Raw genomic sequence first — 9507 nt, 5'->3', positions numbered from 1 at the left:
GTGAAGAGAAACTTGTTTGGTGTGAGGGTACTGGAGCCCTGGAGCAGGCTGCCCAGAGAGGTTGTGGGATCTCCTTCTCTAGAGAGATTCCAAACCCACCTGGACATTGTGATCCTGGGCAAGCTGTTGTGAGTGCCCCTGCAAGGGAGTCTGGACTGGATGATCTCCAGAGATACCTTCCAACCCCCTGCACCCTGGGATTCTGGGATAATGTGGAGGGCCAGCAGTAGCTGCTCAGCTCTCCAGACACTGCTGCAAATGCCCTGACATTGAATCTGTCTCTCAGCAGCAGCATGTTGAGGGAAGCATGAGCAGGCAGCTCAAGGGATGCTCCTTTTGAGTGTTTTGTAGCCATCAGAAGGACTTTGTTTTAATTCCTGTTGCTATTGATGCCTCAAATCAGACACAAAAACCCAGGGAACTGATATGTTTATTTTAAACCTTTTTTCTTCCATTCCTGGGAGATGGTGACTGAAGAATCAAGCCAACAGCTTTGGAATCAAACAGAGCAACAGATGCACAAAGAGAGGGCTGAGAAGTCCTCAAGTGGGCATTCTGGAAGGCCTCACAAGGAGATGTGAGGAAGCAGATTTTGCCAGCACTGGGAGCACCCACGCTTGAAGGCCTGAAAGGATTGTCACCTGCAGATGAGCGCAAAGCATCTCCTCACCTCCCCACAAAGAATCTGAAGTCAAACTTGGTTTATAATCATAATTTGCTAGCACAGTGGCTTCCTAAATACCCTGCCCTCCACAGGAGAGCTCTGCTGGTCTGTGAAGTGTTTCCTAGAAACTCAGAAATGGTTCAAGAGGAAGAACTTCAGAAGTCTGCCTTATCTGCAGTAAAAGCTCCAGACACTCCACTCATACAACTTGGATGCAAAGCAGGACTTTGAAGCTCACTGGAGACTCTGCTCAGGGAATAAACAGCAGAAAAAAATGACTGAAATCTGTTCTGAGATTAAATCCCCAGGCAGCTGCGGGAGGGGGAATCGATCATCCAGGACAGAGATATCCTGCAAAACTCACAGATGTCAAGGGTCAGGGCTGAGCTGGCCACCAGAGGAGCGCCAGAGGCACTCCATGAAGCCCTCTGCCTTTGCAAATGGAAGGGAGAGGGAAGAAGCAAGAGACTGATGGGGTGGGAAACTCAACCAGATGGGATGGAAAGAAGAACAATCCCATGGGATAGAGATGGAGAGATAAAAATGAAGAGCCAATTCATTGCCAGCAGTCATTGATGGTGACAGCCCCACAGTCTGCTCCAAGGTTGGCTGCACTCTGCCTCCTCTCTCTGCTTCTGTGCTTTCAGCCCTAAATACAGCAGAAAAGAGCAGCCCTGAGAACCACAGGATGGCTGCAGCTGAAAAAGACCTTTAAGGTCATCAAGTCCAACCTTTAAGACCATCAAGTCCAACCATTCTCTAACTCTGCCAAGGTTGATGCTGAACCATGTCCCTGGTGCTATTCAGGGCAAAAACTGGAATCCAGGAGGTTCCGTCTGAAAGTGAAGAGAAACTTGTTTGGTGTGAGGGCGCTGGAGGCCTGGAGCAGGCTGCCCAGAGAGGTTGTGGAGTCTCCTTCTCTAGAGACTTTCAGGACCCATCTGGATGTGCTCCTGTGCAACCTGCCCTCAGTGATCCTGTTCTTGCAGGCAGCTTGGACTAGATGCTCTCCCAAAAGTCCCTTCCAATCCCTACCATTCCATGATTCCATGATTGTATGGATCTGCATGCTCACAGAGTTTGCTGCTCAGTTAATGAACTGACCTTTACTGCTGAGAAAGGCTGGAAAAAGCTCTGTTTGATCCCAGCAATGCTGCTTTATGCCTGCTCCTAAACAACCAGCAGAGATAAAGATGAAATCTTACTGTACTCAGACCTCTTGTTTCCCCTCCATGTCTGGATGATTTTTGCTGTAAAACAAAATCAAACCTGTTATGTGTCCTTCAAAAATGGTCCTGAAGTAGCTCTGGAAGTGGGTCAGCCTTGGCAAAGTTCTGAGGGCTTTCTAGGATTTCACATTGTTGCTATTAATTTCAGCAGAGACTCGGTGGCACTTTCCTCCCTTTCTAGGGTCAAGCCAGGATAACATCCTATCACCATTGATAAATCACCCTGCATTAGGATGGCTCATCCCCTTCACACATAATGACTTGGTGACATGGAGAAGCAGGATATTAAAGCAGGGGGAAAGACAGCAAGGCAGAAGAAAGATTAAGTGCCTGCCAATTTAAAGAAAAAATAAAGTGGTCATTTTTTAACTTCAGGTGAAGCAAAACTGGGCCTGAGTGACAGTCCTCTCCTGTGATTAATTATTTATGTTTTCCTGCAAGCAGCAATCAAGAGAATCACAAGAGAAATGAAATTTAGGGCTCAATTGATTTGGGAATTAAAAAAAGAACCTGCCTGTGAGCCTAGAGATGGTGCCACCCCCTAGGCTGTGTCTCCCTGAGTGCTGAGTAGCCCAAGTAGCCTGTTGTTTCTTCTCCTGCCAACAAAGAGAGATGCCAGGTGAGACTGTCAAAGGTCAGGGCTGGGCCAGCCAGTAGAGAAGTGCCAGAAGAGAGATTCTCCATGGAGCCCTCTGCCTGCACAAGGGAAAGAGAGCAGGAAGAAGGCAGCAAGACCAATGGGGCAGGAAAGAAACTTAACCATCTGGGATGGCAAGAATAATCCCATGGAACAGAGACACAAACCAAGAGCCAACCTCTGATGGCAATGGCAGCACCACTGGCATCACTAATGGGGACAGGCAATGGGCAAGTCCCAGATTGGACTCAGCAGTAAGTGCAAGTTGGATTCAGTAGCTGGATTCCAGAACTGGGTTCAGGATCACACAGATCAGGATAGAAGGCAGAAGAGACAGAAATCTGGGAAACGAGCCAGGGAAAGAGAGTTTTGAACTTCAAGATCCCTCAGCTTGATCTTGAAGATGTCATCCATGGGTTGCAATCCCTTGTTGGGCAGTTGAAGGTCACCTGTCCTGGCTGCTCTTCCCCACAGGTGCCACCTCTGCCTTCCTGCCCCTCAAGGTGGAGCACAAGCTGTGGCAGTGCCCTTGGTGTGCACAGTCCCAAGCAGAGCCTTTCTGCAGCTCAGGCCTTGGCAGGAGCTCTCTCCATCAGCTTCTCCCTGCTAGAAGCAGCTCCTGGCTGTGCAAACCCTTCAGAAAATGTCTCAGTGAGCAGAGCCTAAGCTGAGAATCACAGAATCATACAACTGTTTTGGTTGGAAAAGTCCTCTAAGATCACTCCAACCATCAACCCAACACCACCATGGCCATTAAACCATGGCCCAAAGTGACATTTCCACAGGTTTCTTGAATACCTCCAGGGACAATGACTCCACCACTCCCTGGCAGCTTGTTCCAAAGGAAAACAAAGAAGTCACAGCATTGACCAGAACCATTTCTGCTCCAGATCAAACCAGGACACTCCCTAACCTGCAGTAAGCAGACCAACTGATCTAAGTTGGAGTCAATTCTCCATTATACTAAATGAGTTTGGTTTGAGGATAACATCTACAGATAGCAGCTTCTGAAGGCTTCTATGTTCATTCCAAGATAAGGAAGTGATTACAAGATAAAGGATCATTAATATGTTATCTGGAAGGAAGTGAAATGGTGCCTCCATCAAGAGAATCAACCAGATGCCTTAAAGCAGTGTCACCTTAGGATGGTGTGCCCAAGCCATTTTATTCAGGACAGCATCACGTTTCCTGCCTGACCTGATGAATGCATCTCCTGCTTCCAATCTGCATGGAAACTGAAGTCTTCAGACTATCTGCATTGCCACAAATAAATCACACATTTGTTGTAATGACTCTGAAATTTCCCTCTGACAAATTCAGGAGGTATCAATCACCTCAGCAGGCCTGCAGGAAGACAAACAGCTGTGTCTTCACAGTCATAACTCAGAAAGCGAACAAGGCTTGAGTTGGAATCCAAACACAGCATCTTTTGCCAAAGAGGGGAAGACAGAGGATGAGAAGCTTCATGTTGGTTGTCTCCTAAGCAAGACAGGTTCAGATGGGTGTTCAGGCGTGCAACACACACCCTGAGATGGCTGCCCCCTCCCTGGAGGTGTTCAAGGGCAGGCTGGATAATGCCTTCAGCAACCTGCTCTAGTGGAAGATGTCCCTGCCCATGGCAGTGGGGTTGGAACTAGATAATCCTTAATGTCTCTTTCAATCCAAACCATTCTATGAAGTCCCCAGGGAGGATTTCTAGGCAGCTTCCCTTCATGCCAAAGCCTTTGCATTCCAGATTGAGGAGCAGAGCACCACAGCATGGATTGCACCACCTCGTATTATTACATATCATTACGAGGTCTTGTCATGACAGGAGGAGGAGGAATGGGTTTGAACTGGCAGAGGGGAGATTGAAAGTGGATGTTAGGAAGAAGTTGTTTGCAGTGAGGGTGGTGAGACACTGGCACAGGTTGCCCAGGGAGGTTGTGGAGCACAGAAGCACAGAATGTGTGTTCAAGGCCAGGTTGGATGAAGATCATCATAGGATGTTAGGGGTTGGAAGGGATCCAAGGAGATCATCGAGTCCAACTCCCCAGGACAGGGAGCAGGACAATGCTAACACAGATCACAGAGGAACACATCCAGACAGGCCTTGAAAGTCTCCAGAGAAGGAGATGCAGGCTTAGGGCAGAGTAGCTGGAAATTACCTGGTAAGAAAGGACCTGAGGGTGCTGGTCAGTAGCAGCTGAAGACGAGTCAGTGTGTGCCCAGACGGCCACGAAGGCTAAGACCATTATGGCTTGGATCAGTGATAGTGTGGTCAGTAGGACTATGGCAGGGATTGTCCCCCTGTACTGGGCATTGGTGAAGCTATACATCGAGTACTGGGTTCAGTTTTGGGCTCCTCACTCCAAGAAGGATGCTAAGGGGATGGAGCAGGTCCAAAGAAAGGCAAGGAAACTGGGGAAGGGTCTGGAGAACAGGGCTGGTGAGGGACAGCTGAGGGAGCTGGGACTTTTCAGCCTGGAGAAAAGGAGACTGAGGGGAGACCTCACTGCTCTCCACAACTCTCTGAAAGGAGGTTGAAGCCAGGTGGGGGTTGGTCTCTTCTTTCAAGTAACAAGACAAAAGGAAATGGCCTCTAGTTCCACCAGCAGAAGATTTGGGTTGGACATTAGGAAGAAGTTCTTTGCTCTTCCTAAAGTGAGTAGGAAAAGTACTCACTTTAGGGGTACTAAAAGGGTGAGAGGGCAAGACACTGAAATGGGTTGCCCAAGGGGGGTGTGAATGCCTGGGAAGGTTGTGCAAGTGTTTAAGAACAGGCTGAATGATGCTTTGATCAATCTTGTCTGGCAGGAGATGTCCATGGCAAGGAGGCTGAACTAGATGATCTTCAAGCTCCCTTCCAACTCAGGCCATTCTAAGATGCTGCCATGGTTACAAATGAACCCCCTGAACATGTTCTGCATTTGAGATACATGTTCTGGGAAGGAAAAGAAACTCCTTTGTATTTTCACAGCAAAAGTTACCAAGAACTCCTATATCCAAGTAAGCTGCTACTGGGCTGTTGAGTAGCATCCAGAAGACCTTTAAAGAGACTGTCTAGTGAACAGTCTGGCCCAGGAGAGCTGGAAGATTGGCTCAGGAATCGATGCTCTGCTTTGTTTAGGGGTAGGTAATAAATCAAAGAAGGTGTTTTACCTGAAGATAAGGAGAGAGAAGGTGCTCCCTGCTCTGCACCTTCATTATCTGTCCTTGGCTTCAAAGCAAAGAGCTGAAAGCTCCAAAAGGGATGCATAAAGCTGCCCTGTAATCAGCAGAGCAATCAGGAGCTGACTGTTGCATTGCTCTCTCCAGTGAGGACATCTCACTGACATGCACCAAGGGTTTAAAGTCCTTCCAAACGGTTCCTTAGCTCATCATTGCCAGAAACACAGGGGCTGCCATCTGAGAATCACAGAATGCACTGGGTTGGGAGGGACCTGTAGAAGTCATCTAATCCAAAACCCCTGCAGTAAGCATGGACACCCCCAACTGGATCAGCTTGCTCAGATCTCTATTAAGCCTGGCCTTGAATAGATACAGGCTCAACCACCTCCCTGGACAACCTGCTCCAGTGTTCCACCACCTTCAGAGCAAATAACTTCCTCCTAATGTCCAAAGAACTTCTTCGTGGTGTTCAGCTTAAATCTACCCTGCTCTAGTTTCAAACCACTACCTCTCATTCTATCACTACAAGCCACTGCCTAAAGTTCCTCTCCAGCTCTCCTGGAGATCTCCTTCAGCTACCAGAAGGGCGGTAGAAGGTCTCCCAGGAGCTTTGTCTTCTTCAGGCTGAACGTGGAGGTAATACAGAATTCACAGCACTCAGAGAGCTCCATGAGGTGTGAATGCTCTCAGGGTTCACTCCATCTCCCCACTCTCCTCCCCACTGGAGACTTCACAGTAGAATGGCCCAAAATCAGTGCAGGGAGCAGAGCCCATAGAGAATTTTGTCCCACTGATAATCCCACTGCTGGATTTGATGGGTAAGAAATGCAGCAAGACAGTTCAAAGTCAGCAGTCAGCCTCAGGAGCCACTTAATTTGAAATCACTCAATAAGATCAGCTAATGAGTGTTTCTGGGTGACATCAGAAGGCACACAGCACAACCACAGCCTCTGCCTCAGGCACACTCCTGCTCTGCAGTATCTCCCCATCACCATACACAGGCCTTTAGTGTATTTAGCCACTGAAATAGTTCAATGTTTGGACAAAACTGGATAGAGCTCTGCAGCATTAGCTCCTACCTTGTACTAAAGCTCATGCCAGAGCACCCAACAGCACCTCCCTGGAGGTGTTCAAGGCCAGGCTGGGTGACAACTTGAGCAACCTTGTCCAGTGGGTGGTGCCCCTGCCCACAGCAGAAGATTGGAATTAGATGATTTTGAAGATCCCTTCCAACCCAAACCATTCCATGGTTCTACAATTCTATAACACCAAGACCATGAGTGCCAGTCACAGCAGGGCTCATAGCTCAACATGAGGCAAGCATCACCATGAGCTGACACAGGTGTGACCTTGAGGTGCTTCTGGAGAGAACCAGCAAGCTGAAAAGGGAAGCCAAGTGGAAAGCTGAAACCATCATTTCTCAAAGATACACAAGGCAAAGAGCCTCAGGGACAAGCTTTTGGCAGCTCCTGAGACTTGATTAACTGCCTTAATTCCAGAGGTCTTTCCAATCCCAGGAGGCTCACATCAGATCTGGGCACAGGTCCTGTACCTGGAGACTCTTTAACAAAGTCTTTCCCAAAGGTGAAATTCTTTCACCTTAGCCAAGAAGGCAAATGGTCTCCTAGCGTTCATGAAGGAGAGTGTGACCAGCAGGTCAAGGGAAGTTTCTCTTCCCCCTCTAATCTGCCCTAATGAGGCCACATCTGAAGGACTGGGTCCAGTGCTGGGCTCTCCAGCTCAAGGGAGACAGGGGACTAGTGGAGAGAGTCCAGTGGAGGCTGCGAAGATGCTGAAGGGCATGCAGTGTCTCTGTGAGGAGGAAAGGTTGAGAGACCTGGGGCTGTTTAACCTGCAAAAGAGCAGGCTGAAGTGGGATCTTCTTAATGCTCAGCAAGAGCCAAAGGACCTGTGAGGGGCAAGAAGATGGAGCAGGACCTTTATCAGTGATGCTTAGTGACAGGACAAGGGGAAATGGGCACAAAATGGAACCCAGGAGGTTCCATTTCAAGAGGAGGAGAAATTGTTTGGTGTGAGGGTGCTGGAGCCCTGGAGCAGACTGCCCAGAGAGGTTGTGGAGCCTTCTTCTCTGGAACGACTCCAAAGCCAGCTGGCCAGTGTGACCTGGGGCAAGCTGCTGCAGGTGTCCCTGCTTTAGCAGGGAGGTTGGGCTGGATGATCTCCAGAGGTCCCTTTCAGCCCCTACCATGCTGGGATTCTCTGAAAAGATAGCAATAAGTAAGAAGTTGAAGAGCTGTTTCCACAGAGCCAGGTTTGTGTTCAGCTCTGAGAGCAAAAACTCCATTGATCCATTTTCTGTCAAATACATAAATAAATCAAGATCAGAACCCAGCCCATGTCTAACTCAGCTGACTCGAGCTCCACTCTGACTTCCCACGACACAGAGCAGCAAACTGCAGCTCTGCTGCACTTTTCCTGACGTAACCTCTCTCAGAAGCCCACCTCAGGAGAGCACCATCAAGCCATATGCATTCACTTCACATCAACCTCTCAAGGTCACTGCCTGCCAGAGCAACTCTTTTATGCAATTTCCTACCATTAAGTGCAGTTGGAACAAGTCAGCCTTGGTAGTTTATTTATAGATGCAGTAGATGCTCACTTTTGGCATCCTATTAACAAGGGCAGCGACAGGATGAATTTTTTATCCATGATGGACCTTGTGCTGCATAAAGCACAGCACATTTCTACTGCAGGCTCTTCTCTTTTAACCTTTGACAAGTGATTAATGATTCAGCTACAGCTACCAATGTTTTACTGCTGCCTTGTATGGTTGCATCTGTACTTAACCACTTCGCAATCCTGCAACATAGTAGCTCTGTGCTGGCTGGCAGGAGGAGCCCAAAAGGTGGTGGAGTTGCCATCCCTGGAGGTGTTCAAGCAAAGTCTGGATGAGGCATTTAGTGCCATGGTCTGGTTGACTGGATAGGGCTGGGTGCTAGGTTGGACTGGATGAGCTTGGAGGTGTCTTCCAACCTGGTTGATTCTATGATTGACCAGCAGCTGTGAAATCTCCACTCCTTCCCTTCCCAGATTCTTCTCTTTCCATGTTCATTCTGGCCACTGAAACACATTCCTGGGCTTTCCATCACTGATGACCCCTTAAGAACATTTGCTACCAACCAGTGAATGCAATGAAAAAGGTTTTGATGGTCACTAATCTCAATCAGCAGATGTTTGCCAGCTCTTCAGGAGAACGTTGGTAAGTTCTCCTTCTACCATTTGTTCTGCTCTTTGCCACAGATCCCAGAATCCCAGCATGGTGGGGGTTTGGAAGTGATCTCTGGAGATCATCCAGTCCAAACTCCCTTGCTGAAGCAGGGTCACCCACAGCTTTCTGCCCAGGATCACAAGGTCCAGGAGGGTTTGGAATCTCTCCAATGAAGGTGACTTGGGAAGCCCAGCACTGGACCCAATCCTCCAGATGTGGTATCACAGGAGGAAAGTGGAGGGGGAGCAAAACCTGTCTTGAGCTGCTGGCCACACTCCATGCACTCCAGATCCCTATCCTGATAAGACTCAGCAAGGGTTAACATTTGTTTTGCAAAGGGTTGATGTTTGGTAACCAAGAGCTAGCATTTGTCTTGTTGGTGGAGAATAGATGTTGTGTCAGCTTCCTCTGGTGTCTCCAAAGGCTGCTGAAGACTCTGGTTGTGAAACAAAACAGAATCTGACTTGCAGTCCTGATTCCCTGAAGCTCCATGAGTCAACAAAACCTCACTTGACTTGCAAACCCCAGGCAAAGTCTGAGGAGCCAGCAGAGAGGAAGTGTAGTTGTTAAATTCATCTCTGGATTCCATCAGCCAGTG

Source organism: Pogoniulus pusillus, chromosome 1 (assembly GCF_015220805.1).
Source record: "Pogoniulus pusillus isolate bPogPus1 chromosome 1, bPogPus1.pri, whole genome shotgun sequence".
Taxonomy (NCBI): Eukaryota; Metazoa; Chordata; class Aves; order Piciformes; family Lybiidae; genus Pogoniulus; species Pogoniulus pusillus.
This window is presented reverse-complemented; position numbering follows the sequence as displayed.